The sequence below is a fragment of the Rutidosis leptorrhynchoides genome, chromosome 4 (assembly GCF_046630445.1).
Source record: "Rutidosis leptorrhynchoides isolate AG116_Rl617_1_P2 chromosome 4, CSIRO_AGI_Rlap_v1, whole genome shotgun sequence".
In the NCBI taxonomy this organism is placed as follows: domain Eukaryota; kingdom Viridiplantae; phylum Streptophyta; class Magnoliopsida; order Asterales; family Asteraceae; genus Rutidosis; species Rutidosis leptorrhynchoides.
This window is the reverse complement of record NC_092336.1, coordinates 352,764,018-352,777,962: the sequence shown is the minus strand read 5'-3', so window position 1 is coordinate 352,777,962 and position 13,945 is coordinate 352,764,018.

The window sequence follows — 13,945 nt, the reverse complement described above, 5'->3', positions numbered from 1 at the left end:
CCATGGATTTCATCACTAAATTGCCAAGGACTGCAAGTGGTTTTGATACTATTTGGGTAATAGTTGATCGTCTCACCAAATCAGCACACTTCCTGCCAATAAGAGAAGATGACAAGATGGAGAAGTTAGCACGACTGTATTTGAAAGAAGTCATCTCCAAACATGGAATACCAATCTCTATTATCTCTGATAGGGATGGCAGATTTATTTCAAGATTCTGGCAGACATTACAGCAAGCATTAGGAACTCGTCTAGACATGAGTACTGCCTATCATCCACAAACTGATGGGCAGAGTGAAAGGATGATACAAACGCTTGAAGACATGCTACGAGCATGTGTTATTGATTTCGGAAACAGTTGGGATCGACATCTACCGTTAGCAGAATTTTCCTACAACAACAGCTACCATTCAAGCATTAAGATGGCGCCGTTTGAAGCACTTTATGGTAGAAAGTGCAGGTCTCCGATTTGTTGGAGTGAAGTAGGGGATAGACAGATTACGGGTCCGGAGATTATACAAGAAACTACCGAGAAGATCATCCAAATTCAACAACGGTTGAAAACCGCCCAAAGTCGACAAAAGAGCTACGCTGACATTAAAAGAAAAGATATAGAATTTGAAATTGGAGAGATGGTCATGCTTAAAGTTGCACCTTGGAAAGGCGTTGTTCGATTTGGTAAACGAGGGAAATTAAATCCAAGGTATATTGGACCATTCAAGATTATTGATCGTGTCGGACCAGTAGCTTACCGACTTGAGTTACCTCAATAACTCGCGGCTGTACATAACACTTTCCACGTCTCGAATTTGAAGAAATGTTTTGCTAAAGAAGATCTCACTATTCCGTTAGATGAAATCCAAATCAACGAAAAACTCCAATTCATCGAAGAACCCGTCGAAATAATGGATCGTGAGGTTAAAAGACTTAAGCAAAACAAGATACCAATTGTTAAGATTCGATGGAATACTCGTAGAGGACCCGAGTTCACCTGGGAGCATGAAGATCAGATGAAGAAGAAATACCCGCATCTATTTCCAGAAGATTCGTCAACACCTTCAACAGCTTAAAATTTCGGGACGAAATTTATTTAACGGGTAGGTACTGTAGTGACCCGAACTTTTCCATGTTTATATATATTAATTGAGATTGATGTTTACATGATTAAATGTTTCCAACATGTTAAACAATCAAACTTGTTAAGACTTGATTAATTGAAATATGTTTCATATAGACAATTGACCACCCAAGTTGACCGGTGATTCACGAACGTTAAAACTTGTAAAAACTATATGATGACATATATATGGATATATATATATAGTTAACATGATACTATGATAAGTAAACATATCATTAAGTATATTAACAATGAACTACATATGTAAAAACAAGACTACTAACTTAATGATTTTTAAACGAGACATATATGTAACGATTATCGTTGTAAAGACATTTAATGTATATATATCATATTAAGAGATATTCATACATGATAATATCATGATAATATAATAATTTAAAATCTCATTTGATATTATAAACATTGGGTTAACAACATTTAACAAGATCGTTAACCTAAAGGTTTCAAAACAACACTTACATGTAACGACTAATGATGACTTAACGACTCAGTTAAAATGTATATACATGTAGTGTTTTAATATGTATTTATACACTTTTTAAAGACTTCAATACACTTATCAAAATACTTCTACTTAACAAAAATGCTTACAATTACATCCTCGTTCAGTTTCATCAACAATTCTACTTGTATGCACCCGTATTCGTACTCGTACAATACACAGCTTTTAGATGTATGTACTATTGGTATATACACTCTAATGATCAGCTATTAGCAGCCCATGTGAGTCACCTAACACATGTGGGAACCATCATTTGGCAACTAGCATGAAATATCTCATAAAATTACAAAAATATGAGTAATCATTCATGACTTATTTACATGAAAACAAAATTACATATCCTTTATATCTAATCCATACACCAACGACCAAAAACACCTACAAAAACTTTCATTCTTCAATTTTCTTCATGTAATTGATCTCTCTCAAGTTCTATCTTCAAGTTCTAAGTGTTCTTCATAAATTCTACAAGTTCTAGTTACATAAAATCAAGAATACTTTCAAGTTTGCTAGCTCACTTCCAAAGGTGTAAGGTGATCATCCAACCTCAAGAAATCTTTGTTTCTTACAGTAGGTTATCATTCTAATACAAGGTAATAATCATATTCAAACTTTGGTTCAATTTCTATAACTATAACAATCTTATTTCAAGTGATGATCTTACTTGAACTTGTTTTCGTGTCATGATTCTGCTTCAAGAACTTCGAGCCATCCAAGGATCCGTTGAAGCTAGATCCATTTTTCTCTTTTCCAGTAGGTTTATCCAAGGAACTTAAGGTAGTAATGATGTTCATAACATCATTCGATTCATACATATAAAGCTATCTTATTCGAAGGTTTAAACTTGTAATCACTAGAACATAGTTTAGTTAATTCTAAACTTGTTCGCAAACAAAAGTTAATCCTTCTAACTTGACTTTTAAAATCAACTAAACACATTTTCTATATCTATATGATATGCTAACTTAATGATTTAAAACCTGGAAACACGAAAAACACCGTAAAACCGGATTTACGCCGTCATAGTAACACCGCGGGCTGTTTTGGGTTAGTTAATTAAAAACTATGATAAACTTTGATTTAAAAGTTGTTATTCTGATAAAATTATTTTTATTATGAACATGAAACTATATCCAAAAATTATGGTTAAACTCAAAGTGGAAGTATGTTTTCTAAAATGGTCATCTAGACGTCGTTCTTTTGACTGAAATGACTACCTTTACAAAAACGACTTGTAACTTATTTTTCCGACTATAAACCTATACTTTTTCTATTTAGATTCATAAAATAGAGTTCAATATGAAACCATAGCAATTTGATTCACTCAAAACGGATTTAAAATGAAGAAGTTATGGGTAAAACAAGATTGGATAATTTTTCTCATTTTAGCTACGTGAAAATTGGTAACAAATCTATTCTAACCATAACTTAATCAACTTGTATTGTATATTATGTAATCCTGAGATACCATAGACACGTATACAATGTTTTGACCAATCATTTCGACCCATCTATATATATATTGCGGAACAACCATAGACACTCTATATGTGAATGTTGGAGTTAGCTATACAGGGTTGAGGTTGATTCCAAAATATATATATAGTTTGAGTTGTGATCAATACTGAGATACGTATACACCGGGTCGTGGATTGATTCAAGATAATATTTATCGATTTATTTCTGTACATCTAACTGTGGACAACTAGTTGTAGGTTACTAACGAGGACAGCTGACTTAATAAACTTAAAACATCAAAATGTATTAAAAGTGTTGTAAATATATTTTGAACATACTTTGATATATATGTATATATTGTTATAGGTTCGTGAATCAACCAGTGGCCAAGTCTTACTTCCCGACGAAGTAAAAATCTGTGAAAGTGAGTTATAGTCCCACTTTTAAAATCTAATATTTTTGGGATGAGAATACATGCAGGTTTTATAAATGATTTACAAAATAGACACAAGTACGTGAAACTACATTCTATGGTTGAATTATCAAAATCGAATATTCCCCTTTTTATTAAGTCTGGTAATCTAAGAATTAGGGAACAGACACCCTAATTGACGCGAATCCTAAAGATAGATCTATTGGGCCTAACAAACCCCATCCAAAGTACCGGATGCTTTAGTACTTCGAAATTTATATCATATCCGAAGGGTGTCCCGGAATGATGGGGATATTCTTATATATGCATCTTGTTAATGTCGGTTACCAGGTGTTCACCATATGAATGATTTTTATCTCTATGTATGGGATGTGTATTGAAATATGAAATCTTGTGGTCTATTATTATGATTTGATATATATAGGTTAAACCTATAACTCAGCAACATTTTTGTTGACGTTTTAAGCATGTTTATTCTCAGGTGATTATTAAGACCTTCTGCTGTCGCATACTTAAATAAGGACGAGATTTGGAGTCCATGCTTGTATGATATTGTGTAAAAACTGCATTCAAGAAACTTATTTTGTTGTAACATATTTGTATTGTAAACCATTATGTAATGGTCGTGTGTAAACAGGATATTTTAGATTATCATTATTTGATAATCTACGTAAAGCTTTTTAAACCTTTATTGATGAAATAAAGGTTATGGTTTGTTTTAAAATGAATGCAGTCTTTGAAAAACATCTCATATAGAGGTCAAAACCTCGCAACGAAATCAATTAATATGGAACGTTTTTAATCAATAAGAACGGGACGTTTCAGGAACCGAGGGTCCAATCGGATTAAAACGGTGGACTGAAAAGGTTGAATCGGTATTTTCCATAAGTAAATGTATTGAAGAAGACAAAGTAAAGTACGCTACGCATACCTTCACAGGTACTGCGTTAACATGGTGGAACACCTATCTCGAGCAGGTGGGACATGATGCTGCTTACGCATTACCGTGGTCATCATTCAAGCACTTGATGAACGAGCAGTACCGTCCCAGAAATGAGATCAATAAGCTCAAGGCAGAGCTTAGAGGATTACGAATGCAAGGTTTCGACATTACCACGTACGAACGACGATTCACAGAGTTGTGCCTATTGTGCCCACGAACGTTCGAAGATGAAGAAGAGAAAATCAACGCATTTGTAAAAGGGTTACCGGAAAGGATTCAAGAATATGTGAGTTCACACGAGCTCGCCTCTATACAAAAGGCAAGTCGAATGGCTCACAAACTCATAAATCAGATTGAGGGAAGGATTAAAGAACAGGCGGCCGAAGAGGCCAACACGAAACAAGTCAATAGAAAGTAGGAAGAAAACAATGACAAGGGTCACCAATACAACAATAACAATTACAACCACAATCGCAAAAACTATCCCAACAACCGCAACATCAATCGCAACAACAACCGTTCCAACAACAACAACAACTGTCCCAACAACAACAATCATCCTAACAACAATAATAATGACAACATGAGGCAGAAAACCAGGTGCTTAAGGTGTGAGAAATACCATCGGGAAAATTACTGTAGGGAGTTATGCACAAAATGCAAAAGAACGGGTCACATTGCTGCAAAGTGTAGAATCTATGGACCGAAGATTAATAGGAGTAAAGGAACAAATAATGTCGGAACATTTAATGCCGCCATTACTTGTTTTGGGTGCGGAAAGACGGGCCATTACAAAACTGCATGCCCGGACGAAGTAAATAATAATGGCCAAAACCGTGGAAGAGTCTTCAACATTAATGCGGTTGAAGCGCAGGAAGACCCGGAGCTTGTTACGGGTACGTTTCTTATTGACGATAAACCTACTTATGTTTTATTTGATTCAGGTGCGGATAGAAGCTATATGAGTTGAGATTTTTGTGCTAAATTAAGTTGCCCATTAACGCCATTGGAGAATAAGTTTTTACTCGAATTAGCAAACGGTAAATTAATTACAGCAGATAAAATATGTCATAATCGAGAAATTAAACTGGTTAACAAAACGTTTAGGATTGATTTGATACCAGTAGAGTTAGGGAGTTTTGATGTGATAATCGGCATGGACTGGTTGAAAGAGGTGAAAGCAGAGATCGTCTGTTAAAAAAATGCAATTCGCATTGTACGAGAAAAAGGGAAACCCTTAATGGTGTACGGAGAAAAGAGCAACGTGAAGCTAAATCTTATTAGTAATTTGAAGGTGCAAAAACTAATAAGAAAAGATTGCTATGCCGTTCTAGCACACGTATAGAAAGTACAAACTGAAGAAAAGAACATCAATAATGTTCCCATCGCAAAAGAATTTCCCGATGTATTTTCGAAAGAATTACCGGGACTACCTCCACACCGATCTGTTGAATTTCAAATAGATCTTGTACCAGGAGCTGCACCAATAGCTCGTGCTCCATACAGACTCGCACCCAGTGAAATGAAGGAACTCCAAAGTCAATTACAAGAACTTTTAGAGTGTGGTTTCATTCGACCAAGCACATCACCATGGGGAGCTCCTGTTTTGTTTGTCAAAAAGAAGGATGGTACATTCAGGTGATGTATCGACTACCGAGAGCTGAACAAACTTATCATCAAGAACTGTTATCCACTACCGAGAATCGACGACTTATTTGATCAACTACAGGGTTCGTCTATTTATTCGAAGATTGATTTACGTTCCTGGTATCATCAAATGCGGGTGAAGGAGGATGATATTCTGAAGACTGCTTTTAGAACTCGTTACGATCATTATGAGTTTATGGTTATGCCGTTTGGATTGACTAACGCACCAGCTGTGTTCATGGACCTCATGAACCGAGTGTGTGGACCATATCTTGACAAGTTTTTCATTGTTTTCATTGATGACATACTTATTTACTCAAAGAATGATCAAGAACACGAAGAACATTTGAGAAAAGTGCTAGAATTGTTGAGGAAGGAAAAATTGTACGCTAAATTTTCAAAGTGTGCATTTTGGTTGAAAGAAGTTCAATTCCTCGGTCATATAGTGAGCAAAGATGGTATTCAAGTTGATCCGGCAAAGATTGAAATAGTTGAGAAGTGGGAAACACCGAAAACTCCTACGCAAATTTGCCAATTTTTAGGATTGGCTGGTTATTACAAAAGATTCATCCAAGATTTTTCCAAAATAGCAAAACCCTTGACTACATTAACGCATAAAGGGAAGAAATTTGAATGGAAGGATGAACAAGAGAAAGCGTTTCAGTTGTTGAAGAAAAAGCTAACTACGGCACCTATATTGTCATTGCCTGAAGGGAATGATGACTTTGTGATATATTGTGACGCCTCAAAGCAAGGCCTCGGTTGTGTATTAATGCAACGAACGAAGGTGATTGCCTATGCGTCCAGACAATTAAAGATTCACGAGCAAAATTATACGACTCATGATTTGGAATTGGGTACTGTTGTTTTTGCATTAAAGACTTGGAGGCACTACTTATATGGGGTCAAAGTATTTGTAACACCCCAGCTTAACATGACCACAATATTGTCCGCTTTGCCCTCAGGCGCACGGCTTTTTCTTGGCGACCACACACGAGAAGCACTTTCCCAGAAGGTCAACCATCCTGGTAGTGCTCTCACCCGAGCACACTTAACTGCAGCGTACTCACACATCTGCTCTGCCTGTGGTCCCAAAACGCGTTGTGTCATTTAAGCGTGGGTATTACCTTATAATCCCATGATCACCCATGTCCGTGGGCGATGTGGGATTTGCCTAGGGTGTTACATTCACCCCCCCCCCCTTAGGGACTCATCGTCCTCGATGAGGTTTGCCCCACCACCCCCAACGGCACATGAGTGGCTCTGATACCATTCTGTAACACCCCAGCTTAACATGACCACAATATTGTCCGCTTTGCCCTCAGGCGCACGGCTTTTTCTTGGCAACCACACACGAGAAGCACTTTCTCAGAAGGTCACCCATCCCGGTAGTGCTCTCACCCGAGCACGCTTAACTGCAGCGTACTCACACATCTGCTCTGCCTGTGGTCCCAAAACGCGTTGTGTCATTTAAGCGTGAGTATTACCTTATAATCCCATGATCACCCATGTCCGTGGGCGATGTGGGATTTGCCTAGGGTGTTACAGTATTATATACACCAGCCACAAGAGTCTCCAACATATATTTGATCAGAAACAACTGAACATGAGGCAGCGTAGGTGGATTGAGTTGTTGAATGATTACGACTTTGAGATTCGTTACCATCCGGGAAAGGCGAATGTAGTAGCAGACGCCCTGAGCAGAAAGGACAGGGAACCTATTCGAGTAAAAGCTATGAATATAATTATTCATACTAACCTTACTACTCAAATAAAGGAGGCGCAACGAGGAGTTATAAAAGTGGGAAATTTGAAGAATGAAATACCTAAAGGATCGGAAAAACATCTTAACATTCGGAAAGACGGAACCCGATATAGGGCTGAAAGAATTTGGGTACCAAAGTTTAGAGATATGAGAGAAATGGTACTTAAGGAAGCACATAAAACCAGATATTCAATACATCCCGGAGCGGGGAAGATGTACAAAGATCTCAAGAAACACTTTTGGTGGCCGGGTATGAAAGCCGATATTGCTAAATACGTAGGAGAATGTTTGACATGTTCTAAGGTAAAAGCTGAACATCAGAAACCATCAGGTCTACTCCAACAACCTGAAATCCCGGAATGGAAATGGGAAAACATTACCATGGATTTCATTACTAAATTGCCAAGGACTGCAAGTGGTTATGATACTATTTGGATAATAGTCGATCGTCTCACCAAATCAGCACACTTTTTGCCAATGAGAGAAGATGATAAAATGGAAAATTTGGTACGTTTATACTTAAAGGAAGTCGTCTCCAGACATGGAATACCAGTCTCTATTATCTCTGATAGGGATGGCAGATTTGTTTCAAGATTCTGGCAGGCGTTGCAACAAGCAATGGGGACTCGTCTAGACATGAGTACTGCCTATCACCCACAAACTGATGGGCAAAGTGAAAGGATGATACATACCCTTGAAGACATGCTACGAGCATGTGTTATTGATTTCGGAAACAGTTGGGATCGACATCTATCGTTAGAAGAATTTTCCTACAATAACAGTTACCATTCGAGTATTGAGATGGCACCGTTTGAGGCACTTTATGGTAGAAAGTGTAGGTCTCCGATTTGTTGGAGAGAAGTTGGGGATAGACAAATTACGGGTCCAGAGATAATCCAAGAAACCACAGAGAAAATCATCCAAATTCAACAACGGTTGAAAACCGCCCAAAGTCGACAAAAGAGCTACGCGGACATTAAAAGAAAAGATATAGAATTTGAAATTGGAGAGATGGTCATGCTTAAGGTTTCACCTTGGAAAGGTGTTGTTCGATTTGGTAAACGGGGGAAACTAAATCCAAGGTACATTGGACCATTCAAGATAATAGATCGTGTCGGACCAGTAGCTTACCGACTTGACTTACCTCAACAACTCGCCGGGGTACATAATACTTTTCATGTCTCGAATCTGAAGAAATGTTTTGCTAAAGAAGATCTCACTATTCCGTTAGACGAAATCCAAATCAATGAAAAACTTCAATTCATTTAAGAACCCGTTGAAATAATGGATCGTGAGGTTAAAAGACTTAAGCAAAATAAAATACCAATTGTTAAGGTTCGATGGAATGCTTGTATAGGACCCGAGTTCACCTGGCAATGTGAAGATCAGATGAAGAAGAAATACCCGCACCTATTTTCAGAAGATGCGTCAACACCTTCAACGGCTTAAAATTTCGGGACGAAATTTATTTAACGGGTAGGTACTGTCAACACCTTCAACACCTTCGACATGTTAAGCAATCAAACTTGTTAAGACTTGATTAATTGAAATAAGTTTCATGTAGACAATTGACCACCCGAGTTGACCGGCGATTCACGAACGTTAAAAACTTGTAAAAACTATATGATGATGATATATATATATATATACTAAATGAAAACTATATTTGCATGATTAAATGTTTCCAACATTTTAAGCAATCAAACTTGTTAAGACTTGATTAATTGAAATGAGTTTCATGTAGACAATTGACCACCCGAGTTGACCGGCGATTCACGAACGTCAAAAACTTGTAAAAACCATATGATGATATATACATATGGATATATATATATATATATATATATATATATATATATATATATATATATATATATAGTTAACATGATATTATGATAAGTAAGTATCTCATTAGGTATATTAACAATGAGTTATATACATAATAGTGAGAATACTAAGTTAAGAAACTCGAAACGATATATATAACGATTATCGTTATAACAACGTCTTACTAAATACATATGTATCATATTAAGATATTGTTACACTATATTTAACATGATAAAATGATAATTAAATATATTAGTAAGTGTGTTAACAATGAACTACATATGTAAAACAAGACTACAAACTTAAGAATTTCAAAACGAGACATATATGTTATATTATCGTTGTAACAACATTTTAATGTATATATATCACATTAAGATATATTCAAACATCATAATATCATTATAATGTAATAATTTAACATCTCATTAGATTTAATAAACATTGGGTTAACAATATTAAATGAGATCGTTAACTTAAAGGTTTCAAAACAACACTTACATGTAACGACTAACGATGACTTAACGACTCCGTTAAAATATATATACAAGTAGTATATTAAGATGTATTAGTACACTTTTGAAAGACTTCAAGACATATATCAAAGTACTTCTACTTAACAAAAATGCTTACAATTACATTCTCATTCATTTTCATCAACAATTCTACTCGTATGCACCCGTATTCGTACTCACACAATACACAACTTCTAAATGTATTTATTATTGGTATATACACTCCAATTATCAGCTCTTAGCAGTCCTTAATGATTCATCAAACATGTGGGAACCATCATTTGGTAACTAGCATGAAATATCTCACAAAATTACAAAAATATTATAAATCATTCATGAATTATTTACAAAAAAAACAAACTTACACATCCTTTATATTATATCTAATCCATATACCAACGACCAAAAACACATACAAACACTTTCATTCTTCAATTTTCTTCATCTAATTAATCTCTCTCAAGTTCTATCTTCAAGTTCTAAGTGTTCTTCATAAATTCTATAAGTTCTAGTTTCATAAAATCAAGAATACTCTCAAGTTTGCAAGTCTACTACCAAGCTTTCTAATCCATTCCAAGTAATCATCTAAGATCAAGAAACCTTTGTTATTTATAGTAGTTTATCATTCTAATTCAAGGTAATACTCATATTCAAACTTTTATTCAATTTCTATAACTATAACAATCTTAATTCGAGTAGAAATCTTACTTGAATTTGTTTTCGTGTCATGATTCTACTTCAAGAACTTTCAAGCCATCCAAGATCCTTTGAAGCTAAATCATTTCTTGTCACTTCCAGTAGGTTTACCTACTAAACTTGAGGTAGTAATGATGTTCATAACATTATTCAATTCATATATATATAACTATCGTATTCGAAGATTTAAACTTGTAATAACTAGAACATAGTTTAGTTAATTCTAAACTTGTTCGCAAACAAAGTTAATCCTTATAAATTAACTTTTAAAATCAACTAAACACATGTTATATATCTATATGATATGTTAACTTAATGATTTAAAACCTGAAAACACGAAGAACATCGTAAAACCGGACATACGCCGTCGTAGTGAAACCGGGGGCTGTTTTGGGTTAGATAACTAAAAACTATGATAAACTTTGATTTAAAAGTTGTTCTTCTGGGAAAATAATATTTCTTATGAACATGTAACTATATCCAAAAATCATGGTTAAACTCAAAGTGGAAATATGTTTTTCAAAATGGTCATCAAGACGTCGTTTTTTCGACTAAAATGACTACCTCTACAAAAATGACTTGTAACATGTATTTCTGACTACAAACCTATACTTTTTCTATTTAGTTTCATAAAATAAACTTCAATATGAAACCATAGCAATTTGATTCACTCAAAACGAATTTAAAACGAAGAAGTTATGGGTAAAACAAAATTGGTTAAAAATGGTTAATTTGACTACGGGATGAATTGACAAAAATCTATACTAACCATATCCTAACTAACTTATATTGTATTATACATGTATTCTAACATATATTATGTAATCTTGGGATACCATAGACACGTATACAATGTTTTAACCTATCATATCGACCCATCTATATATATTATTTTGGAACAACCATAGACACTCTATATGCAGTAATGTTTGAGTTAGCTATACAGGGTTGAGGTTGATTCCAAAATAATATATATACTTTGAGTTATGATCTAGCCTGAGACTTGTATACACTGGATCGTGGATTGATTCGAGATAATATATATTGATTTATTTCTGTACATCTAACTGTGGACAACTAGTTGTAGATTACTAACGTTGGACTGCTAACTTAACAAACTTAAATCGTTAAAACATAATAAAACATATTGTAAATATATTTCGATCATACTTTAATATATATGTATATATTTGTTATAGGTTCGTGAATCGACTCGTGGTCAAGTCTTATTTCCGATGAAGGAAAAATCTGTGAAAGTGAGTTATAGTCCCACTTTTAAAATCTAATATTTCTGGGATGAGAATACATGCAGTTTTATAAATGTTTTATAAAATAGACACAAGTACTTGAAACTATATTCTATGATTGAATCATTATATCGGATATCACCCTTTCAGCTTGGTAGCCTAAGAATTTAGGAACAGACCCCCAAATTGACGCGAATCCTGAAGATAGATCTATGGGCCTAACGAACCCCATCCATGTTATGGATGCTTTAGTACTTCGATTTTATATACAGATGAGTGTACCTATATATTGGGGATATTCTAGATGCATTTTTTAATGTCGGTTACCAGGTGTTCATCATATGAATAATTTTTATGCAGATTGCATGTTGCTTATATGAGAAATGGAAATATGAAATCTTGTGGTCTATTATTACGAATTGATAAATATATAGGTTAAACCTATAACTCACCAACATTTTTGTTGACGTTTTCAGTATGTTTATTCTCAGGTGATTATTAAGAGCTTCCGCTGTTGCATGCTAATTTATGGACAAGAGTTGGAGTCAGCATGCTTGTATAATATTGTTTAAAAACTGCATTCGAAGACATATATTGTTGTGTAATATTATTGTAAACTATTATGTAATGGTTGTGTGATAACGCTATATTTTAGATTATCATTATTTGATAATCGTCGTAATGTTTTTAAAACCTTTAACGATAAAATAAAGGTTATGGTTGTTTTAAAAATCGAATGCAGTCTTTGAAAAACGTCTCATATAGAGGTCAAAACCTCGCAAGGAAATCTATTAATATGAAACGTTTATAATCACTATGAACGGGACATTTTAGATAGGCCGTCTTTCAAGGCCGTTTTGCTTTAGTAATCTTGTTTCCAAGATCGTAACTTGGTTTCTGAGGTCGTAACTTGATTTTTACCATTTTTATTCTAGATTCTTTGTTTTAGGTCTATTTCCTCTTATTCTTCTTGCATCGTCTTCGTAATCCCTTGATCTATAAAATGAACTAAATAAATGCTTATTTCTTCGATAGAGTTTGAATCTTTATTATTTTAGGGCATATTATCGGGGTTAAAAACGTGACCTTTTCACTGATATCAAAAACTAAGGGTGAAAGGTACTACACACTAAAGTATCACTTAGTGGTTACTAAGGTCATTGTTAATTCCACTGTCCTTTCGTCTCTGTTTAGAATATTGGTTTTGGAAAGACTTAGCTACAATATAAGTTTATAAAATTTCTTTATTATATCGGATCATAGATACTCTGAAACTAGGTCGGGGTATGATACCTAAGTATATCCCTAAACCTAATTTAAGACCATGTTTTACAAAATTGATCGATGGTATAATGACCTCCACTTGTTCCTCGAGGTTTTATTCATAGTAACATGTGAGTAAAAAATATTCTCATTATCGATACTTCACGATGTTTATTTATGTAGATTCTATAATGTTCTAATGGTACTTACTACAACCGGTGTGGCTTCAAAGCCACGAAATTTATAGATACTATAAAGTTCGCATACCGTTGTATTCAACCATATGTTTGACATAGATAGTTACTTTATATCGAGGTTCGCGACGTCTCAATAATAAAGGTGAAAACCACGTTCTTTGATTATGAGCAATTCATTTTATAAAGATAATATTTGTCAGAAAATATAGCACAATATCGCATCTCTCTATTTATCCCATGATAATTAACTAATTACGTCATAACAAACACACAAGATAAATACTCACTAATCATGGCAATTCGAA